At 49.3% G+C, this 25,162-nt stretch overlaps 1 protein-coding gene across 1 annotated transcript in view; it reads left to right on the top strand.

Moving 5' to 3' along the window:
- Window positions 1–25,162, top strand: part of FBXO47 (F-box protein 47) — a 1,324,472-nt gene that overhangs the window by 1,070,767 nt on the left and 228,543 nt on the right. The gene's annotated exons all lie outside the window — the stretch shown is intronic.

Genomic DNA, 25,162 nt, shown 5'->3' with positions numbered 1-25,162 from the left:
CCTGGGAATGACAGTAATAGAAGGGGTCACATTCCGAATAATTCCATTCAGACATGGTCATTTATAATACACTAAGAATGTAGTACACTTGTACATTCCATGTTCACACATTGCACGTATGTGTGTGGCATTACATCAGCACTTGTGTGACACTGCACAACAAACAACAAAGTGACATTGCATACAGTCAGCTGGACACACAGCATGCTATACATGCCACTCTATGGTACAAGCTTGCACAATATTTTACTAGGACTCACCATCATGAGAAGAAGTTGCGTATGAGCTGACTCCGGATATCATCCTCCTCCTCCTCCTCATCGCTTGCATCCTGGCCAAGGCCTTCATCCTCAACGGGTGGATGTTCCAGCTCATCAGGATCCAGGATGAGTAGCACGGCCTTCTCAACTGCCATGTTGTGCAGCATGCAGCACACAATGAAGATGTTACACACCTTGAGCGGGGCGTATGGGAGGGATCCACCAGTCTTGTCGAGGCACCTGAACCGGCTCTTCAGGAGTCCAAACATTCTCTCTATCACTCGCCTGGTCTGCCCATGTGCATTGTTGTACCGCTGGTCTGCAGCTGTTCTGGGGTTGCGGAGCGGAGTCATGAGCCACGGCATGTAGGGATATACTGTGTCTCCTACAAATTGACTTCATGGCAATGAGTGTGTAATGTGATGCCATGAGAGAGATAAACATAAAATTGAGACATACATGAGAAACAGAGTTTACCCACCAACAAGACATGACCGATGGTTGCGCAGCTGCAGCATCATCTGTGGTACCCCGCTACACCTCATGATGAATGCATCGTGGCACCATCCTGGAAAACGTGCGCAAACATGTGAAATCAGCATGTTAGCAAGACACACCACCAGGGCATTTATGGAGTGGTGATGTTTCCTGTTGCGGTAGGCCTGCTCCTGAGCTTGTGGTGGCACCAAAGAAATATGTGTTCCATCAATGGACCCAATTACATGTGGCATCCCACCCAGGGCATAGAAACCACCCTTGACACCTGTCAACTCTTCTGGAGTAGGGAATTTGATGAATTCATCAATGTGAATCAACATAGCAGCTAACACATCACGTAGTACACGGCTGAACATGGTCTGTGACATCCCCCCCACATCAGCTATGGTAAATTAGAACGTACCTGTGGCAAAGAAATGTCGGGCTGCCATCACCTTTACCTTGGGTGTCTGCGCAGTTGGATTCCTGTGTCGTGGTAGGAGATGTGGTTCCAGCCTGTCCGTCAAGTCCTGAATCAACTGTTGAGTGAATCTGTAACTAGCGGATGCATTCATGTTCCCTCATGGCATCCAAGTCTGGCAACGGCCTTGGCAGAGGGGGTGCCCTGCACAACATGTTTGTGGAAAAAGGTGTACAACTGTCAGCAAACAACTATTACAATGTACATAGCACAAGCAACAATGCTTCAACACATCAAATCACCATTGAGTCTGGCATGGGCTGTACATCAAGGACACATATGCCAGCTGGCTGGCACTCCTCCATTAGAACTTATACACCTGTTGTCTGTGAAATGGACATGACATGCACATAAATGATCTGCTGGGCTGGTCTGAGTGAGCAAGACAATGTATCACGTCCGTGACACATCATGTGACCTGCATGAGAAGGTTGTCAACACATCCAGACAGCTGACTGCAAGGCACACACCCACGTCAATTTCAATTCAAAAAGCTTTATTCGATTTTTGAAAAGAAAATCATAAAAGCATACATTACATTATAAAGTGCCATAAACATTGAAATGATTATACAAATTTTTAAGATTCACAAAGATAAAAACAGTTATTGTTGTACTGGACTAATTATCTGCTCAAATAAATTAAAAACATAATGTTTCAGTTAAGAACAATCTAAAATAAAAGTAATCATCGTGGTTATTTCATTGAGGTCCGAAATCTTATGACAAGTTTTAAAAAGCTAGATACTGCATGAATTACAGAATCACTTTCTAGCTGTTACAGTCTAATAAATGCTAATTTACAAGTGCGAATACCCCACTGCTTTAAGATAGGTTTCAGGAAGGCCCTCCGTGGTGTCTGATAAAATTTACAAAAGAACACACAATGGATGTTTGACTGAAGGGATATGTCGTCAAATGGACATATTAAATTTTCCATTGACCAATTGTTACAGTGTGGGAAAGTAATCCGACGAAAAAAGGTGCCAAACCTGAAACGGGAAAGTAACATTCGGGCATAACTACTTGGATTAGACATGAGGTACCATTGGAGCCCTTCACAAGTGGTAATTTGTTGATATCTGATAACTGAGGACTTGGTTTTTTCCAAGTTCCACCTCTTGTTACTTAGGTGGTCCAAGACCATCTTTTTAAATAATTTTCTGGACACCAATTCCATACTCAATGGACTTGTATAAAATTCCAAGTGCCCAATCTCAGTCATCATATTCTTCACATAGGTTAACCATTTAATTTTACCTACCCCATCAAGTTTAAGACAATCATTGATTAAGTCATTGTTTACTGAGGTCTCAGGTGTAACCCAAACTTTGTGCCATAATAGTATGGGCGCAGTTTTTATGATATCAGAGATATAAGGCAAATCCAGTTCAATATGTGCAGCATAAGTAGGTGTCGATTTTGGTATGGCCAGTAGGTGACGAATAAACTGATACTCGCAGTGTTGGATCGGTTGTGCGTTTTCCGTCCCCCAGAGACCTGAGCCATATACAGCTGTAGAAACACATTTAGCATTGTAGATGTCGATCAGCTCTCTCACTGTTCTACCCCCTATTTTTGCCTCGAGATGGTTCAGGACGCCTATGGTCCTAGAAAAGGCTAGCTGTCTAGCAGTCACTGCAGGCTGCCAGCCGCCTTTCCTGTCAAAGTTTATGCCCAGGTAAGAGAATCTTTCTGTAGACTCAATTTTCCTACAGTCGAGAAAGATGGGACAAGGTGTCCTCTTAGACCCCGGGCCACATGGCATGGTATATGTTTTTGAGATGTTGACTTTTAGTCCTCTATCTGTCATGTAATTAGCAAATTTCAGAACAGCCTTCTGTAGGCCAACCCTGGTTCGGGACATAATAGCGGCATCATCAGCGTATAAAAGTATTGGCACTGGTGTTCCCGTTATAGTTGGATGATCATGCTGGGACTCCCTAAGATATTGACCGATGGAATTAATGTATAGGGTGAAGAGAAGGGGTGCTAAAATGCACCCCTGTCTTACACCCCTCTTAATAGGGAACTTATCTGAGCACTTGCCCTGTCTGCCATAACGTACCCTGGCGCCTGCTCCCCTGTAGAGTTCTTTAATAAACTGGAGAATTTGGCTGTCCAAACCCATGTCTCTTAGTGTTGCCCATAGTAACTCATGGTTAACACAATCAAAGGCGGAACTCAGGTCAACGAAAATAATAAAAAAGGTTTCCCTGTGTATATTTTGATATTACTAACGCAAGGTTTAATCCCTGCTCTATTGTTCCTTTCCCCGTTCTGAATCCGTATTGTAAATTTGATATAATGACTTTCTCCTCTGCCCATGATTGAATCCTATTTAAAACTATCCGACCTGCTACCTTCATTAATGCATCAAGCAGCGAAATTGGCCGGTAGCAGGTGGGATCATTTCTAATACCTTTTTTAAAAATTGGGACCACTATAGCTTCCGTCCAAGACGGTATGAACCCCTGTTGGTTTACTCTATTTAAAACATTTGTTAGCAATGGAGCCCACAGGTCAATTTCGTTTTTATAAGCTTCTATTGGGATTCCATCGGGGCCCGGAGCTTTACCTGAGGGACTTTCACTAATGGCTTTTATGACCTCCTCATAATTGAAAATAATGTCTATCGGAATACACTAGATGGAACAGTATCAGAATAAGTATCCAACATCTCCGTCCCAAAATTTACATGATCTGGGGGGTTCACTTTATCATAGAGGTGCGTAAAGTGATTCACCCATGATTCTCCGTCAACGGCTTGGTCTATGATGTCTCCCTCTCTATTCTGTAAATAGGGGTATTTACAGCTTTCCAAAATGCGGTATTATCCCTTCTTCTGGAAGCATCGCACAAGGCAGATCAGGCCTCATTCTTCAATAGGTTTTTCCTAGTCTTAATGGCCGCTTGATAATGCTTTCTGGATTGCCGGATCTCCAGTGGGGATCTAGGTGAAGCATGCAATGCCCTTTTCAAGATTATATGTGCTTTAGTGCAGCTTTTGTCAAACCAGCCATGCGATTTATTAGAGTTTGATCGGTATTCCTTAGTTAATAGCTTCTTCATTTTGGTTTGTATTTTTATGAATGAGCTCACTACTTTTGATGGCTCCTCTTTATAGGATAGACAAATAAGTAGGTCTTCGCGGCAGACCGATTCTATGTTTTTTCGGAAACCCACTGGTTCCACCTTATCCCATTTAATCGTGTATCCATTTCTGGTTCCTAATTTGATTTCCGGTTTATATAGGGATTTCTCATCTAAAGTCTGTTTATGCCCTCTGATGTTTAAGTTAAAGGAAATTGGATAGTGTTCATCAAAAACAAGCGGAAGGGTTTCCCACGAGGATACCAAACCCGCATGAAAGGTTGATAGAAATGTAAAATCAAGCGTTGAATTACATCCCCTGCCGTTAAAAGTCGGCTGGAACGGGATGATTGGGGTGCATAATTCATTTATAAAAGACACATTAAAATAAAATATCATATTATTCAGGGTATTACCGAGTTTGGAATGAATGAAGTGGGTGGGGGTGTCCTCTCTGTGTTCGGCTAGGCCGCACATGCCAGTCGAACCATGCGGACAGATAGTGCAATTAAAATCACCCAGCCAGATCAGAATCATCTCCCCTCGTTGCTGATCCTGTAGAGTAGATAAGCTACTCTTTAAATTGTTAATAACGTTTTCCATGTTGTTTTTTGGCACGTTATTGTAAAAATTTACTATGGTCATGCTCTTAACATGGCCCCACCTAATAGTCAAAACCTGATAAAACTCTGTTGATTTAAACTTTAGGATGTTAATTCCCGCTGCCGTGGAAACATAAATGCACAATCCCCCTTTATTTCTTCCTTGGGTGGTTATACTTGCAGGTGTATGCAGGGTCTGAAAGCCGATTATATGCAATTCGTCCGCAGCCCAGGTTTCTTGAAGGCAGATTATGTTATAGTTTTGGACTGTATCTACCCAAGGTTGATAAGAGATTTTGTTAGCTAGTCCTGCAACATTCCAGGATAAAATATTGTAAGAGGGTCTTGGCGTCTGAAGGGGGGTACCATTGACGGTGTTACTGGTGGTATTAGCCCTTCGTAAGAGAGAGACTGTCTCTGTAAATGTAAATGTATTGGCATTTATATAGCGCACTACTTACCCGTAGGGTCCCAAGGCGCTTCGACCGCTGCGAAACCCTTCCTGGCTTCCCTGAGAGATGGTCCCTTAATGGGTATCTCCAGGGTGAGACCAGGCATCCCCGGCGGTCTGGTGGGGCCGTTAGTGAAGATGAGGCAAGCTAATGCCCAGAGTTGCCGAGTGTGATCGCTGATCAGAGTGGGCACCGAGGCGAGAGAATTATCGAGTCCGCTGACCCTGGTCCAGAAACCTGCCGCGCCGGGAATCGAACCCTGGTCCCGGGCCGTCCTCTGCTCTCGGGTCTGCCGCCTCTAACCAGTGAGCCACACTACTTCACCTGTCTCATATACCAGTTTATCCCTGTGGTCCTTAGGAGGATTGTAAGCTTTATGCACATCCAAACAATGTGTGGTCCCTTCATCCCTATTTTCTTCCTTCCTGTTTTCAAACAACTCCCTGCCTGGGGATACTCTCTGTTGTTGATTGATTGCGTCCAATAATAGAGGAGGGACGTTCACTATTATTTTCTGCGCTCTGTTTTTCTTCGTGTATCAATCAAGATCGTCCAAGCCTGTTAGTGCCTTGTATTGATTATCTAGGGGGATGGGCCAAAGCGGGGTGTAAACAGGCCTCTGTGCTCTCCCGTTTTGATATAAACGGGGCCTATCTGCATGAGATGGTTATAGGTTGAAGTCCCCCTGCCAACTGTCAGTCAGAGGAGTTTGAACTAGTGGGATGCGACTAAAATTCTTCCCAGTCTCACGGAAGGATCTAGATGTATCAAGGGTTACTAGGGATTGGGGATAAAAATAGCTCAGGTCGCGAGTTGATATTCCGCCACATCCTCTCTCCACATACCAATCCAGAATGTGGGTGACTACTCTTCGGTCCCTAAAATTAATGATCAAAACGTCACCCTCTATGTCCTTTGGCCTGTGCCCCACCCATGCTAATCTTTTTACAAACATAATTTCACCGTTTATGTTAAGTGGCAGTGGCCTGTTGTTCCTTAGCCAATGGACTGCTTTATTCTTTAATTCTAAATAGCCTTCCTTTTTCCCTACTGCCAGTTCTGGGACGCCAGTAAGAACTATTACATAAGGGGCTGCCTCTGGTGGCAGGTCTATATGCAGGCCCTTTATTTTAGTATTCTTATACAGTAGGTTTTCCCTAACTGTATTAATATTTAAGCCTTCTGAGCCTCTTACAAGTCCTGCCGTATGTGTTCTCTATTAATCGTAGGAACACTATCTTTTCATATGGGGACTGGGTTAGACTCTTTAAGGATAGGTAAGGTATCCATTAGTGTGTATGCATCCGCCGGTTTCTGCCCACAAGGGACGGTAAGTTGTTTATGTGTCGCCAATTTTTTAACAATTTACCGTTGTAGGTGGTTGCTTCCACAATACTGCCCAGTTGTTCAGACATCCTCTTTACTCTTTCCGTAAGGGGTAAGAGTAAGGATTTTACTAGATGTTCAATGCTTTTCATTAAATTGTTGGTATCTGTTTGCAGTGGCTTTTTTATTAACGTACTTTTAGCCTTAGTGGGGCTGATGTGAATTTTAGCGGTTTTTGCACAACTGCCCTGATTGCAACCCCCGCCCCCATTTTCTCTTTAGCGTAACACCCTGCCCTTTGTGTCGTGTCTTCTGGTTTCTATTCCTGGGTTTTGAATTATTCTCTGGGGTCCTTAGGGGCTCCTCCAAAGATAGTTCCAGAGAGGTATCCAAAGTATCGCTATTAACTTGTGCCCCCCTGTGTGATTTTGGAGATGCTGTGCGATCCTGCAAGAGTAATAGAATGCTGGAATCGCTTATAGGATTTTTTTTTTTGATTTGTGCAGGGGGCAGATTACTGTAATAAGGGAACCCAAAGAAGAATTTCTATTAGCAAGTTCTAGAGACAGGTGGCGTTCGGTGATCGCTATCTCCTGTTCTATTTTTTAAGCCGCCTTGGTTAAGAAGTGATCCAGAGTCCCTCTATTTAACCCTCCCACCAGCGAGTTCCTGGTTTTCATTGTCCGTGTAGTCATCTTTTCTGTGAGTCTACCTGCCTAGCTAGCAAAACAGTCCCTGCAGGGAAAAAAGATAAAGAATTTTTCACCAATGTCACAAGCTGGATATACAAAAGGAGTCTTACTTCATGTCCAGTGTTCAAGTCCCAAAACCAAGAGGGGGCCCCGGCCCCGGCATTGTCTGGCCTCGGGCGGCCACAGACGGCCCACCCTTTGCCCGGCACAACCCGCGCGTGACCTCCCAAGGCGAGGGACCAGGCGTGGCTTTATGCGCCTCCTGGCGCGTGTTCAAAGAGCGTCCTGCCCCAAAGAATCCTGGATCTTGTGGTCCTCAGCGGGACCAGCGGAGCCAAGCCCGGCCGGACGACAAGCTGGAGCTGGGTCAGTGAAGCAGAGCGGGCGGAGCCAAGCCCGGCCATGGGGATACGAAAGTTCAAAGCGGCTTTACCGCAACCCACACAGCGTGATTCAGACAACAGGGGGCTCAGCACCAGGCATGGCTTTATGCGCCCTCCTTGCGCGTGTTCAAAGAGCGTCCTGCCCCAAAGAATCCTGGATCTTGTGGTCCTCAGCGGGACCGGCGGAGCCAAGCCCGGCCGGACGACAAGCTGGAGCTGGGTCAGTGAAGCAGAGCTGGCGGAGCCAAGCCCGGCCACGGGGATACGAAAGTTCAAAGCGGCCTTTTCCGCAACCCACACAGCGTGATTCACACAACAGGGGGCTCAGCACCAGGCGTGGCTTTATGCGCCTTCTGCAGCGTGTTCAAAGAGCGTCCTGCCCCAAAGAACCCTGGATCTTGTGGTCCTCAGTGGGACCGGCGGACCCAAACCCGGCCGGACGACAAGCTGGATTTGGGTCAGTGAAGCAGAGCGGGCGGAGCCAAGCCCGGCCACGGGGATACGAAAGTTCAAAGTGGCCTTTACCACAACCCACACAGCGTGATTCAGACAACCCACGTCACATTTGCTATCGATTGCACAAATCTGTAATATTGTGAATGAGGTGTGCATTTGACTAAACTACACCACAGCCATTATCATAATGCAGACCTGTATGTTTGTGGACAAAAGTTCTATGATGCCATCACACACATGAGCAGTTGAAATGCCCCTGTGGCATAGTGTGCGTACATGGGAAACCCTTGCAATCACGGCACAGACCCATCATAGATGCACCTACAGCAGATTAAGTTTACGGGATACAAACAGCATGCCTAATCTTTCACACGGCACACACATTACATTGTCACACAGGGTCATGCTGGGCGTCAATTTTACAAGTGATACAGTGCCCCTGTCCCTGGCATCATGTGACAGATGCCTGTACTGAATAGTGTGCTATCTCAGTGTTGATGTGCATCACAACATGTTTATGATGTTACTTATGTGACAAGTGTAAAGGTTATGTGAACCACATAGTGCCCCATCACAAATGACATGTCTCAACAGCTCCTCAAACATCAACTGTGCCACATGATCACATGCCCTGTGCTATATCACTGTCTGCCACACCTAGGGCCTGCTGATGTAAGGATGCCATGCCAATATATACATCGACATCCTCATTATGACCTTACACCTACATCCCTGCCATGTGTTTTCCTGGTATCACTATTGTAATGGTGCCATGCGTGAGCTCGTAAAACGCACCGTACACATGCATTCACTAGAGCATGTCAAACGCCCAGTACCCCAATAGTACGTGCGTGTGTACGGGTCGTTTCACTATTGAATTCGAGCCATACGCCAGCGGACCCTACCCCAATAGTACTTGCGTGTGTACAGGTCGTTTCACTATTGCATTCGAGCAATACGCGAGCGGACCCTACCCCAATAGTGCGTGCGTGTGTACGGGTTGTTTCACTATTGCATTCGAGCCATACGCAAGCGGACCCTACCCCAATAGTACGTGCATGTGTACGATTCGTTTCACTATTGCATTCGAGCCATACGCGAGCGGACCGTACCCCGCCATTGCGTGTGTGTGTGCGGGACGTTTCACTATTGAAAAAGTTGCATTCGCGACGGAAAACGCACCGTACTGGTATGGGGATCCCAGAAAATACATAGGAAACATCTAGGGGACGAGTAGAATGCCCAGAATGCAGGCTAGTTGTCAAGGAAACAGAGATTTGAGTGTGTTCTACAGGTGTTCTGAAAAATTCAGTTCGCCAAAACTATACAATGTTGCAAAATCTGTTGTGGTGCTCAAGCTCAAGTTTTAAACCATGCAAATGTGTGTCATGGCCTTATGTGTAATGGGATTGGATGAAACATAGGATGCAAACTAATCTGGCCTATCACACTGTACTTCTTGGACTGACAGCCCCTCAGCAGCACTGATTTAAGGCTGCATGTGGCTGTGAGAGGGCACTTGCCTGCACAACATTGGAGTGGACAACACTGCTGCTGTCTCTGCATTCCCTGGACCCTGATTTTGCTGACCATGGAGAGGGCACCTGCATTCAGTAAGGAGGAGAACAAGGCCCTGCTGGATGCCCTCCTGCCAATCTACAGCAAGCTGTATGAGAAACCAGGAAAACAGGTGAGTGATGAATGTGTGAGTGACACTACAGCCATTGTGTATTTATGGAACAGAGATGCAGTGTTGTTTGGAGTGAGTGCCGGGTGTGTACATTGTGGTATCTCCCATGCAGTGAATGATGTGGTTAAATAGTGTTTACTGCTTACCTGCATTGTGCTAACTGTGACATTCAATGCAGTGTGAATCACACTTTTTGCTGTGCCACACCTTGCATGTTTTTTGGCATGATTTACTGAGGTGTAACAGTGTTCCCCCCAGAGTGACAGATGAATGTACTCACTGTTGATGATTGTTTTTCATGACCTGTGTGGATTTTGGACAAATGCATGCTTTGAAGTCATGGACATTGAAGAGTGTGAATGTTCTTTGTCACCTGGCTAATTGTGTATGTGATGTTTTGCAACACTGATGTATGACGTATGCCATAGCTGTACCCATCTGATGTGACAAGTATGCAGTGCCGTGTGCATGACTTAGACAGTTAGCATGACGCCTGTGTCACATCTTTCTAAAGTGTGACATGTGCAAAGTGATGTTGTATACACTATTGACAATGACAAGCAAATGATCTGTGCCAGGGTGTGCATGTGTGGTCTGCTGAGGGTTCTTAGGTGTAGTAGGATATGTGACAGCATGTCATGTGCTGTCCACCACCCTGAAGTAGCATATCTTGTTCAGTGTGTGCCATGCTCAGTGAGTGGTTTGCACCCCTTATGGCATCTGTTGCCTTTCAAAGGTATGTAGTGCATTGGTGTTTGCTCACAGGCCACATTCACATGGACAATGATGCAAGACCGGTCAGCATCCAATGCTCTGTTGTCATCGTCAATGTGGTGCAAGTATGTGTCTTTGGGACATGGACCAGGTGTACTGATGTTGTTTCACTTTATCTTCCTGACAGGTATCTGCCTATGAGAAGGGGGGGAACTGGCTGGACATAGCCAGGGTTGTCAGGTCTGGGGGTGGCCCTCGCCGAAGGATCCGTAACATCAGGAAGAGGTGGCAGGACATCCGGTCCTGGACCCGCCGTATCGCCCGGGTCCAGCTGAAGCTTGAAGCTCCACACCGGCATGGCGGTACCCGTCACCTCACCCCGCACATGCTCCGGGTCCTGGAAGTGGTTTTTCCAGACCTCCATAGGCAGTTGCAGGAGGGACAGCAGCAAGAAAGGGAGGGGTACATGTCTGTTTGTTGTCATGTGTGTCAAATGCTACCTGCAGTGCTCAGAAGCCTGGTAACACTCCCACAGTTGGGGTGGTCTGGTCAGACAGGCAATGTATGCATTGTCATTTCGATGACCCATATTCAGCTGATGCTCTTTGACATCCCTTCCCCTCCTCCACATGTGTCACCTGCTTTGGGTATTTCATTTTTGCGCATGTACTCCTAGGGTGCAATGTATCAGTATGCATATTGCTTAGCACATCTGAAAGAGACACATTAGTGATAGATTCCTTACCTTAGAATATCCCCAGGCGTCAGACTGGATCTGGAAATTTTTGCGTAGCAATACCCCTGCGCGTCGGTAGGCGTCGTCTGCGGCTCCGCGTCCGTCGTCGGCGTCGTTAGCGCCGGAATTACGTCGTCGGAGTACTTAGACGCCACCCATGCGTGCTGACGTCAGTTCTTCTTTTTTCCGCGCCAGCTAGCGCAGATCCGGAGAAGCTCTACCCCTAGTCATTTTTTGACTGAACTTTTTGTTCTTTTTGATCATTATCTTCCTTCGAGTCTTCGACTCTATCGGTGCCGGTACGGATGCCGGGGTTCAAACCCTGCTCGAAGTGCGACCGACTGATGTCGGTCACGGACCCCCATCGCCGGTGCCTGAAGTGCTTAGGCCTCGATCACGACGACCGCACCTGCTCCGACTGCCGGGCCCTGACGTCGAAGGCTAGGCGGGAGCGGTCCCGCAAGCGGCTCGAGCTCCGGCAGTCGGCCCCGTGCCGCTCCAGGTCCCGGTCCCACGGGAGGTCGAGGGACAGGTCGCGGGGTCGGAGTCATCGTAGCTCCGGGAGTGGACATCGGTCGTCAGGTTCCAAGTCCTCAGGTAAGAGGCATGAGAGGCCGGAGAGACGTCATCGTTCCTCCGACCCACCCCGACACTCGCACGATGCGGCCGGGTGCTCGGGCGACACCGCCCACGCGGCTCCCCGGGAGTCGCAAGCGTCGCCGCCTGCCCCACACCTTTGGGTCCCGGGGCACGGCGCGACGCCGGAGGAGATCTAGAGGTACCTCATGGCCATGAGGTCCCTCCCTCCTCAGTCGGGTTCATTGGCGACTTCACTGGATCCGCTTGCGGATCCGGGTCATCGCTGGTCGACCTCAACGGCGCCTGCCCCACGGGTGTCGCCCCCGGCGCCCACTGTGGACGCTGTCCCCAATGTTTCCCTACGGTCCGACTCTGGCGCCGGAACGGCGCCGCTGGGCCCCGCTTCCGACGGCCTTTGGAGATTTTTATTTCCATGAGGAGGCCCCGTCTACTAATCCTGTTTTACAGGAAACGGGTGACGAGGAGGATTGGGAGGGGTCTGAGGACCCTCTGGCACTGGAGTGCCAGTCTCAACAGGACTGGGCATATGAGCTTGGGGAGGCCAGTGGTATTGACACTTTGCCAGCCACTGGATTTATCTCCCCTCCGACCGTGGCTTCGGAGGAGGGGTCTACATATAGTGTAGTGTTTACGAGGGCTGCCAAGGCCTTACACCTTGAGCTCCCCGTCGCGGCCGTGAGGACTAACCTCCTCACTGAGGTCCTCAAACCGCTGTCAAGCTCCAGCGAGCCTCCGCTGCCGTTCAATGAGGCCTTGTGTGACGTTCTTGTGGGCACTTGGTCCAAGCCCGCCACAGGTCCGCCTGTGGATAGGAACGTGGCCAGGAGCTACCGCCCGGCCCCGGGCGACCCATGCTTTTTGTCCACCCATCCCACCCCCGAAAGCCTGGTCATCCAGGCCTCCAATTCCCAGACCGCATTCCCGTCGGCCCCGCCCGACCGGGAATCCAAGAGATACGAACAGTTCGGGAAGAAGGTGTTCTCGTCTGTAAGCTTAGGGCTGCGGTCTGTCAATACCGCTTTCTCTTGGGCGGCTACACCCACACTCTGTGGGACGCGATTGCGGACGGGCTGCCACAATGTCCGGAGGAGGTCCGGGCTAAACTCGCCCAAACCCTTGTGGAGGGCCGAGATGCCGCGCGTTATTCCATCCGGTGTGGGTTGGATACCACGGACTCACTGGGCAGGGCAATGGCAACGACGGTGGCGGTTTGACACCACGCCTAGTCAAGGTCCGCCAACTTCTCGGCCGATGTCCAGGCCACATTGCTCGACATGCCCGTTCGATGGCCGTCCCCTCTTCGGCGACAAGGCAGACCATGCGCTGGAACGTTTTAAGGACTCCAGGGCAACGGCCAAGTCCTTGGGCCTCTTGGCCCCACGCCAGCAAACGGGTGCCTTTCGCTCCTTTCGTGGCCACGCGCCGCAAAATGTTCAACAGCGCGTTGGCGGCCGTGGAAACCGCCGTGGCGGCGGTCGGGGACAACGGCGAGGCCTGTCCACACCTCCCTCCACAGCACCCGCCTCAAAACCTTCCTAGTCCGAGTTTTCAGGCCCATGTGACGCCTGTGGGAGGCAGGGTTCGCCATCACCTCTCCCACTGGCGCACTATCACGTCGGACAGGTGGGTGCTGCAGATCGTCCGAAGGGGCTACTCCCTCCCCTTCGAGGCGACCACTCCATCCATGCCACCGCAATGCCACCGCGTGTCGGGGGATCACTTGCAACTTCTGCAAGAGGAAGTCACGGCCCTCTTGGCCAAGGGGGCCATCGAGCGCGTTCCTGGGCCAGAAGTAGGGTGTGGATGTTACTCCCACTACTGTCTGGTACCCAAGAAGGGCAAAGGGGGCCTATCTTGGACCTGCGGAACGTCAACGGCTTCCTCCGGAAGGAGAAGTTCAATATCCTGACTTTGGCTCAGGTCCTAGCTGCCCTGGACCCAGAGGACTGGCTGGTAGCATTGGACTTGCAGGGCGCTTATTTCCACATCCCCGTCCTGACGGCCCACCGGCGTTACCTACGGTTCACGGTAGGCCAAGAGCACTTTCAGTTTACTGTGCTCTCCAGTGGTATTGATACTTCGCCAGACACTGGATTTGTCTCTCCTCCGACCGTGGCTTCGGAGGAGGGGTCTACATATAGTGTAGTGTTTACGAGGGCTGCCAAGGCCTTACACCTTGAGCTCCCCGTCGCGGCCGTGAGGACTAACCTCCTCACTGAGGTCCTCAAACCGCTGTCAAGCTCCAGCGAGCCTCCGCTGCCGTTCAATGAGGCCTTGTGTGACGTTCTTGTGGGCACTTGGTCCAAGCCCGCCACAGGTCCGCCTGTGGATAGGAACGTGGCCAGGCGCTACCGCCCGGCCCCGGGCGACCCATGCTTTTTGTCCACCCATCCCACCCCCGAAAGCCTGGTCATCCAGGCCTCCAATTCCCAGACCGCATTCCCGTCGGCCCCGCCCGACCGGGAATCCAAGAGATACGAACAGTTCGTCTGTAAGCTTAGGGCTGCGGTCTGTCAATACCGCTTTCTCTTGGGCCGCTACACCCACACTCTGTGGGACGCGGTTGCGGACGGGCTGCCACAATGTCCGGAGGAGGTCCGGGCTAAACTCGCCCAAACCCTTGCGGAGGGCCGAGATGCCGCGCGTTATTCCATCCGGTGTGGGCTGGATACCACGGACTCACTGGGCAGGGCAATGGCAATGACGGTGGCGGTTTGACACCACGCCTAGTTAAGGTCCGCCAACTTCTCGGCCGATGTCCAGGCCACATTTCTGGACATGCCGTTCGATGGCCGTCGCCTCTTCGGCGACAAGGCAGACCATGCGCTGGAACATTTAAAGGACTCCAGGGCTACGGCCAAGTCCTTGGGCCTCTCGGCCCCACGCCAGCAAACGGGTGCCTTTCGATCCTTACGTGGCCACGCGCCGCAAAATGTTCAACAGCGCGTTGGCGGCCGTGGAAACTGCCGTGGCGGCGGTCGGGGACAACGCCGAGGCCAGTCCACACCTCCCTCCACAGCACCCGCCTCAAAACCTTCCTAGTCCGAGTTTTCAGGCCCATGTGACGCCTGTGGGAGGCAGGGTACGCCATCACCTCTCCCACTGGCGCACTATCACGTCGGACAGGTGGGTGCTGCAGATCGTCCGAAGGGGCTACTCCCTCCCCTTCGAGGCGACCACTCCATCAATGCCACCGCAATGCCACCGCATGTCGGGGGATCACTTGCAACTTCTGCAAGAGGAAGTCACAGCCCTCTTGGCCAAGGGGGCCATCAAGCGCGTTCCTGGGCCAGAAGTAGGGTGTGGATGTTACTCCCACTACTGTCTAGTACCCAAGAAGGGCAAAGGGGGCCTATCTTGGACCTGCGGAACGTCAACGGCTTCCTCCGGAAGGAGAAGTTCAATATGCTGACTTTGGCTCAGGTCCTAGCTGCCCTGGACCCAGAGGACTGGCTGGTAGCGTTGGACTTGCAGGGCGCTTATTTCCACATCCCCGTCCTGACGGCCCACCGGCGTTACCTACGGTTCACGGTAGGCCAAGAGCACTTTCAGTTTACTGTGCTCCCCTTCGGCCTTACCAGCGCCCCAAGGGTGTTCACGAAGGTGATGGCGGTGGTCGCAGCTCATCTGCGCAGGTTAGGGGTGTCAGTCTTCCCCTACCTAGACGACTGGTTGTTAAAGGCGGGCTCGCCCCAGACAGCCGTCAGCCACCTCCAGACTACGGCCGACCTCCTGCATTTGCTGGGGTTTTCCATCAATGTGCCGAAGTCGCACCTGTGTCCCTCTCAGAAGCTCCTCTTCATCGGAGGGTTTATCCACCCGAACAGCGGGTTCGGGATATACAGGCTCTGATTCCCATCTTTCAGCCGTTATCCCGAGTCTCGGTCAGGTTGACGCTGCGGCTTCTGGGGCTGATGGCCTCCTGCATCCTTCTGGTGCATCACGCCCAGTGGCGGATGCGGGCTCTGCAGTGGGACCTGAGGTTTCAGTGGGCCCAGCATCAGGGCAACCTGTCCGATCATGTCTTGATCTCGGAGGGCACTGCGAGACAACTGCAGTGGTGGCTCACGGACTGCGACTGGGTCAGTGGCAGATCCCTCTCCCTACCCCACCCGGAGCACGTGGTTGTGACGGACGCGTCCCTCCAGGGCTGGGGAGGCCACATGGGAGAGGCTGAGATCAGAGGCTCCGCCGCTCCGGCTCCATATCAACCTTTTGGAGCTGCCGGCGATTCGTCTAGCACTGAAGGCATTCCTCCCCTCTGTCCGGGGGAGTGTAGTGCAGGTGTTCACGGACAACACCACCGCCATGTGGTACTGCAACAAACAGGGCGGGGTGGGGTCGTGGACCCTATGCCAGGAGGCTCTGCGCCTCTGGCAGTGGCTGGAACATCAGGGCGTGACCCTGGTGGTTCAACACCTGGCAGGCTCTCTGAATGCCAGGGCGGACGAACTCAGCCGTCGGTGCATGATGGATCACGAATGGCGTCTGAACTCGGACGTGGCGCAAGGCCTCTTTCAGCAATGGGGAGAGCCTTGGTTACATCTATTCGCCACAGAAGAGAACGCGCAATGTCATCAGTTCTGCGCGTTGAAATTTCCAAGGCGGCACTCGCTCGGAGACGCTTTTTGTCGCGAGTGAAGTTGCGGTCTATTGTACGCCTTTCCGCCTATACCACTTCTGCGCAGAGTGCTGAAGAAGATCAGGCGCGACCGGGCCCAGGTTATCCTTGTGGCTCCTGACTGGGCACGAAGATACTGGTATCCCGAGCTACTCAGCATGTCAGTCGATCCCCCGATTCGTCTGCCTCTTCGGGAGGACCTTCTGTCGCAGCAGCAGGGGACGGTCCTGCACCTGAACCTGTCCAGTCGCCACCTACAAGCTTGGAGAGTGAGCGGCGGCAGTTGAGGCCATTTGACTTGCCTCCCGAAGTCCGTGATATCATTCTGGCAGCCAGGCGTCCCTCCACAAAGTCGGTATACGCCTGCAGGTGGAACAGATTTGTGGCATGGTGCACAGCAAAGGCTGTGGACCCTCTCTCTGCACCCCTTTCTGAAGTTCTACTCTTCCTTCTTTCCCATGCCCAGCAGGGCTCCGCTCTGGGCACTCTTAAGGGGTACCTTTCTGCTCTTTCCGCCTTGTTACGGCTACCTGATCAGCCTTCCTTATTCAAGTCCCCCATTGTAAATAGAGGGCATCACACACATGTTCCCTCCTGTTCCCTTCGTGATGCCACAGTGGGACTTGAATCTTTTACTCACTTATCTAATGTGTGCTCCCTTTGAGCCGCTCCATAACTGTCCACTCCGTCTTCTTACCCTGAAGACTGCTTTCCTGATTGCCATCACCTCTGCCAGGAGAGTGAGTGAGCTCCAGGCTCTTTCTTCTACTCCACCTTTCCTCTCTGTTCATCCGGACAAAGTGGTGTTGCGGACAAGACCTTCCTTTCTGCCCAAGGTTGTCACAGCCTTCCACATCGGGCAGTCCATTTCCTTGCCCACCTTCTTTCCGCCTCCGCATCCCTCGAAAGAGGAAGAGAGGCTCCACCGTCTGGACCCAAAACATGCGCTCTCTCATTACCTAGATCGCACACGCCAGTTCCAGGTGGATGACCAACTCTTTGTTGGTTACGTGGGCTCGAAGAAGGGAAAGGCGGTACACAAGAGGACCATTTCGCGGTGGATCATCCTGTGTATTCAGGCATGTTACTCCATGGCCAAAAAGGAGGCCCCTGCTGGATTGCGGGCTCATTCCACTCGAGCCACGGCAACAGCAACTGCCTTGGGCCGAGGAATCCCCTTACAGGACATTTGCCAGGCAGCTACGTGGGCCTCGCTGCACACGTTCGCAAGACACTACTGCCTGGACAGTCAAGTCCGGAGGGATGGCTTCTTTGGCCGTTCCGTCCTCCAGGACTTTCTGGTGTGATATTGGTTCGCAGACCCAACACCGGGGTTGGTATTGCTGGGGTATCTATTCTAAGGTAAGGAATCTACCACTAACGTGTCTCTTTCAGATGCATTAGTTAGTGATAGATTCCTTACCGACCCACCCATCCTCCCCGTTCTGCGAACCGATATTTAGGGTTAAGGTCATCCCCTTTCAGGGCCCTAGTTTCATGGCACCAGTGTTGGTTCTATCATGGCTCTGCGTATCTGGCGCGGAAAAGCTGTGTATCAGAACTGACGTCAGCGCGCATGGGCGGCGTCTAAGTACTCCGACGACGTCATTCCGGCGCTAAAGACGCCGACGACGGACGCGGAGCCGCAGACGATGCCTACTGACGCGCAGGGGTATTGCTACGCAAACATTTCCGGATCCAGTCTGACGCCTGGGGATATTCTAAGGTAAGGAATCTATCACTAACTAATGTCTCTTACAGATATATCGTTACACAAGTAGTAACTTGTGCATCATCATGTTGGATGGAGGTCTGTGAAACGTGTTGGTACCTTACCTGTTCCACGACCTGTGCACTGTGTTTGCCCTTCACGATTTTTTGGCACTGATCATGAGTCTCAACATGGAGTTCAGCACAGGTCTGCCTCAGTGGCCTTTATCCCTGGTATACTTTGTATTTCTCGTGTGTTAGCTACATGTGCACACTGCCCATGTATACAATGTTTGGCTTGTGCATACTCACACTGGGCAGTGCGTGTGTGCGGAGAAGTGTGGAGAAGTGTGGCTCAATGATTAGAGCGGCAGACCCTGATGCAGAGGTCTAGCCCGGGACCAGGGTTCAATTCCCCGCCTTGGCGGGTCTTGGGCTCAAAATTCCATGGACCTGATAATTCTCGCCTCGGTGCCTATTCCAATCATGGGGTTCCACTCTGCAACTCTGGGCAATAGCTTGCTTAATCTCCACAACAACCCCCACAAGGCTAAGGATGCCTTGCCTCCACCTTGGGGGTGCCCAGGAGTGGACGCCTCACAGGGAAAGCCAGGATGGGTTCCACAGCGGTATTCATACAAGCGCCTTGAGACCCTTGCGGGTGAGTAGTGCGCTATACAAGTATCAATTTACAATTTTACAATTTATAATCAGAAGAATATGTTGCTGGTTGTTTGTGACTAATATGGATGGGCTGCCACACGAGGTGACCTTAGGTTAATTTAAATCGCTGCACAGTTATTGATATCCTGATACTGGCTTTTCACTACTTGAGCTGTATCACTCACATTTACGGGGTTTTGGAGGTGTTGTGCACTATGCACTTACCCTGTGATGCTGGACAATGCTGTCATTGTTGGATTTAGAGGCTATGTTGTTGGCTCACAGAGATGATTGTTCAACATAGATGTGTGCAACATGTATGTATTGGTGGTGCAACACAGTTTTGTCTTGGTGTGCACACTACTGTATTCACATTTCCCATGTGGTTGAGGGTGTGTCAACAATGCAGCAATGTTTTCAATATTCACAATTGCAGGCAGATTAGCTTAGGCATTTTCAGGATTTTGGACATGTGGGCCACTTCACTTGACAGCCAGTGTGTGTTATGTGCTAGGAACTGTTATTATTATTATTATTATGTTTCTTATATAGCGCCTGAATCGACCCTCGAAGGGGTATCTCCGCGCTTGCCATGGGAACCCGTCCTGGTTTTTCCCTGTGAGATAGCCCCTACAGGGCATCCCCAAGGTGAAAGCCAGGCATCCCGCCACGGGGGGGCCGTTGTGGAGATTAAGCAAGCTTAATGCCCAGAGTTGCAGAGTGTGAACCCATGAGTAGGTCAGGCACCGAAGCGAGAATTATCGAGTCCATGGACATTTGAGCTCAAGACCCTGCCGCGTCGGGAATTGAACCCTGGTCCCGGGTCTGACCTCTGCTTCAGGGTCTGCCTGCTCTAACCAGTGAGCCACACTTCTCCATGTATGATCTGGTGATAGATGCCCCTGTGAGGAGTGACAAAATAGTGGGTGGTGATGAAGGGTGCCTCTGTATCAATCATATACTCACACCCAGTCAACAGGTCAGGGTTTTATTCATCACCTTTCGGTTGCACACTCTGCCCCCCAAGTTCATACATGGTCATGTGCAAATCTGTCTGTCCATGTGCCTAATGGGAACAGTCTAGTAAAAAATGTCAAGCTATGCTTTCCCTGGACTGGAAACAAGGTTCCTGGGATCACTTTCTGGCATTACAGCCGTCTTCAGCCATGCTTGTTTGTGTACACATCTGTGTTTCACGCAAGCCTGGCTATAGACGGCTGTGATGCCAGTGAGAGGTGATAGAAAGCTTGTTTCAGGTCCAAGGATGGCATTACATGGCAGTTTGGGCAGGAGTGTTCCCATGTGGCACAGGGTCAGACAGATTTGAACATGACCATGTCTGGACTGGGGTGGCAGAGTGGGCAACAGAACAGTGATGGATCAACACCTGAGCTGTTGACATACAGTGGCTCATCATTGTGACTCTCATTCAAATTGTGGCCTGGTCTGTTACTTGTATCTTTGTATACAAGGAGCGTTGTGTCTATTACAATTGCGCAGTACTGGACTCAAATATGTGCTGAGTTAGGTGGCATGTGACTCATGATGCATGCCATGATAAGAAATGTCCCCAAATGATTTGTTAATCATATGTCTGATGTGTACAGGTGACTGATATATATTTTTTCTTTCTCCTTGCCAACAGCATCATCACCTGAAAGTGGAGGAGACACAAGCACGGACCAGGCAGAGGGACCCAGCCACAGTGACACCAGCTTTGAGGTGTCGGAGGGAGGCAGTGGCACAGAGGGTGAGGCGGCTGGACGTCATGAGCAAGACACCTCATACCATGCGGACGGCTCGGCTTCGGACTCCCAGGAGAAGGGGGAATATGCAGCAACAGCATCTGCACCCACTATGTCTGTCCCCTTCTCCTCCAGACCCATCTTCACCCTCCCAGTTGCTAGGGCCCCTTTGGTTCGTGCTGCCCCCGTGTCTCCTTCGTCCCTGGCACCGCAGCCCCTTCCCCTGTCTCCCCTGCTGCCCTCAGTGCTGAGTCTGTGAACATACTCCGGCAGATTCAAGTTGGTCAGGCGTCAGTGCTGACTGTCCTCCATGGACAAACCAAAATCATGACTCAGTTGTTGTCATTCATGGAGGGCATGTCATCTGACATGTCTGACCAACGTCGGAGTTTGTCGTCCATAGACTCAACACTGATGGCAGCACTTGCCATCCTGCAGTATCAACCCGCCCCCACTCCTTCCGACCCATCCAAATACCCCTGGGTCCCTCTCCCCTACCTGTCCACCATACACGCAGATGCACCAGATCACATACCCCAACAGGAACACCCAGCACACCCACAATTTTGCAATGAGAGAAATGTTTTTTTCAGAGTTGGGATCAGGATTTATTGAGAAATTTAAAAGGGGAATACCCTGTTATGTTCATACCTTTTACACAGAGCTCAAGGTAATGGGCGTCGCCGTCAGGCTGTGTTGTATTGTAATTTCACTCGAAGATTCTAACAAAAAGAATGAATGCGGGCGTATATTAAAGGTGCATGCTTCCAACCATGTGTGGGGCATTGTCTTGAATCAATATACTGTCTATCATACCTTTACTTGTGCATGAAGTCGATATTCAAAATGCAGCATGCGAATTTTCTTTTATTTCATTGCTGCGTGTGCCCAGTACAATCTGAAGCGGAAAACACTTCTATAAGAATATTGCACCATAAACACGATAATTGAAGCAAGTTTAAAGTGTGTACCAAGACATACCTGCTTGTACCCAGCACACCCACACGTAAGTCAAAACGCAGACCTCCAGGCACCCAATCTCAGGGGGATGTATGCACTCCCATAGGGACAGGGGACAGACATCACACACCCACCCACAGACACACTACACCTGACTCACAGCCCTCTACCTCCACTCCTATTGTGTCCCCGGGTTCAGAACTGGCAGCAGTGTGCAGCGCTGAATATGTTGCATCCTTTTGCGCTGCACCTACCACTGTGGAGGAACCCTCCCCCACCTACACCCACTACACATACCCTTCCCTCTCCTGTCCCTGCGGTGCCGGACACAGACTCCGATGATGCCCCCCATGTGTCCACAGACCCCTAACTCCACCATGTGCAGGAAAGTTTTGGGGTGACAACCTCCACAAAGTCACCATTGTTGTGGACAGTATTTTGGACTGGCCATTGACCTTCTGTGAGCCTGGACTCATGTATTTATTCATTTACATAATGGCGCTGAATAAAGCATTTTATTTTTCTTTCTGAACTATTGCATTTCAGGGAATTGCTTTAGGTGCTGTGGGCCTACGAGGTGGTGTAATGTTAATGTTTTGGTATTGTGAAAGATGTCTATTTTTCTGATGGGAATGAGGTGCACCATGGTATCTCTGTGCTATCCCAATGTAGCGTAAATCACAAAAAAGTGCCTACACCCGACATGCTTAACCAAAATTATTTAAATGGAATGGGCAAGCGCAGTGTATGAGTTTGACCTGGTATTTTTATTTATACCTATTTACTTTATCACATTTTTCTATACCTTTTGAAAAATTTCACCAAAAGGAAAATACATTCATAATATTTACATTACAGTACATGACTATTTACAACCACATATTTACAAATTTCATACATTCCACAAACAAAACTTTTTACAAATACACATGAAAGATTTATAGTTTCATTAAATCGAATCAATCACAAACAAAGGAAAAAGAAAAAGTCAAAACAAAGGAGCAAAGCCAAAAGATGGAAATAACTTATAAAATCAGCCTTGACTGATTCAAAAACTCTTAATGATATTGCTTGCTCCTTCTGGTGTACTGATGCGTTTCTAGTCCAGGGAAACCAGTTCCCGGACTGTCATCAGGGCTTTGTCAGTTTTCTGTATAGAATGCAGAAAGACATTTAGGATGTATTACTAAATTGCTACCTACTCCTATATCATGTTTTACACAGTTCATTTTCTGAAGGAAGTACTTGTCTTTAGTAGGTCATTCCCTTGAAGGTCAACAAAACGAAAAAAGGCTTCGAGTCAGCCTATTTTATTCAAAGAGAGACCGGTTCAAACAACGGGGCCTTATCTCATTATCTGCAATGAGAGAAAAGTTTTTTTCAGAGTTGGGATCAGGATTTATTGAGAAATTTAAAAGGGGAATACCCTGTTATGTTCATACCTTTTACACAGAGCTCAAGGTGATGGGCGTCGCCGTCAGGCTGTGTTGTATTGTAATTTCACTCGAAGATTCTAACAAAAAGAATGAATGCGGGCGTATATTAAAGGTGCATGCTTCCAACCATGTGTGAGGCATTGTCTTGAATCAATATACTGTCTATCATACCTTTACTTGTCCATGAAGTCGATATTCAAAATGCAGCATGCGAATTTTCTTTTATTTCATTGCCGCGTGTGCCTAGTACAATATGAAGCGGAAAACACTTCTATAAGAATATTGCACCATAAACACGATAATTGAAGCAAGTTTAAAGTGTGTACCACGACATACCTGCTTGTATGCTGGCACCTCCCTCACCTTGAATGGCCGTTTTTCTTTTACTATATTAACTCGACCCTAAAAATGATTGAAAGGGGGGAATTATATTCTGGTCTGCTTATTGTTCATTTTGGGGAGCTAAAAGCCATCAAAGCCATGGCTTAACAGCTGCTACCACTCGTATTCTCAGACATCAATCCTCCTACACTTCTGCTGGAGCAGCCATTTTGGAATACCTAGTTCATATCATGTGATCTCTTGCTCAGAGTTATGGTCCATGTAGTTTGTTTAACACAAACGTCAGGAAAGACCACGATGAATCCTACGGAGATTATCCAAGCATTCTGCATAGTCAGTTTTGATGTTTCTTAGCTATGGTTTTTACCTAATTACGCCTGCACCTCCTAATCTTTTAATTATTAAAAAACTCCAAAAGGATGAATTCTGGGTCATGTAGTTTACAATTCATTGCGCAGTCAATATGGGTGAACACCCATAGATATTTGTTCCAAAGGTTCATGCACCGGCCATAGACAATCAATGCAAGTGAAAAACGCAAATTGTGGCCAAAAACGTTATTAAATTTTTAAATTCTTGATAATTCAGTCAAGCTATTAAGTCCCGTCAGTGTACAATTAAACTTTAGGATTAGATATGCCTCTTTTTGCAATAATGCTCGGTCAACGTCCACCGGTCTCTTTTCTTGAGTTATTGAAAAAAGGACAGACCATTTGAAATAGTTTTCACTATGGTTTTTCTCCCTAAAGTGCTCAACCATAGGGTCCGTCATGACTTTTTTCTTAATTCGCGATCGGTGTTGGCTAATCCTAAAATTAACCTGTTAGTTTGTTTTACCGATTTAGATTTTTCTACACGGGCATTCTACCACGTATACAACATTTCTTGTCCTGCAGTTTGTGAACATATGATGTTTCCACTTAGTTCCACAATGTTCAAATTCTTTGCCCACAATAGTATTGGGACAAGCCACACAATTCCCACATTTGTGGTGGCCTTCTACAGGTTTCATATTCCACTGGGCAAGTAGATCGCTCTTTTTTTTTATTAAGGGGAGTGATATCAGCCCTTACAATCTGTTGGCCTATACTCAAATTCTTTTTGTATGCAAAAATTGGTCGCGGAAATGCACATTCTACTCCTTCTAAGAGGTGCAAGTTATTGAGTACATCCTGTCGCATTTAATGTGTGTCTGGGCTAAACGTGGTAACGCAGACCAATCTGTCTAGTTCTTTCTTCGGTTTGATTTCTAGCAGGCATTCACGTGGAGTGAACCGTGCCCTGTTAGAGGAATGTTTCAATAATTTTTTAGGATTTCCTCTATGTATCATTTCGCTGCAAAATGTCTTGGCATGATCATCATAATCGCTAATCTCAGTGCAATTACGCCTTATTCTTAGCAGCTGGCCATACGGTAGATTTGCTTTTAGGCTCCTCGGATGATAGCTTCTATGGTGCAAGATCGTGTTCTTATCCGTCTCTTTTTTGTACGAAGATGATTTAAGCTGTCCTCCATCACATATTAGTTCCACATCAAGAACGGTCCTGCGGATTGTACTGTGTTCAATAGAAAACTGCATCCAACTGCTGAGGTCGCTCCCACCACGCTCCTCCAAGCCTCCGGTGGTATCGTTGCCTGCTCCCACGCTTGTACCTACGCTTGCCTGCACTTGCATTGGAACCTCACGCTAGCGCTATTGTGCCTGCGCCTAATTAATCAATTT

Source organism: Lissotriton vulgaris, chromosome 5 (genome assembly GCF_964263255.1).
Source record: "Lissotriton vulgaris chromosome 5, aLisVul1.2, whole genome shotgun sequence".
Taxonomy (NCBI): domain Eukaryota; kingdom Metazoa; phylum Chordata; class Amphibia; order Caudata; family Salamandridae; genus Lissotriton; species Lissotriton vulgaris.
The sequence above is the reverse complement of the archived record's forward strand: the minus strand, read 5'-3'. Positions and strand labels throughout refer to the sequence as shown.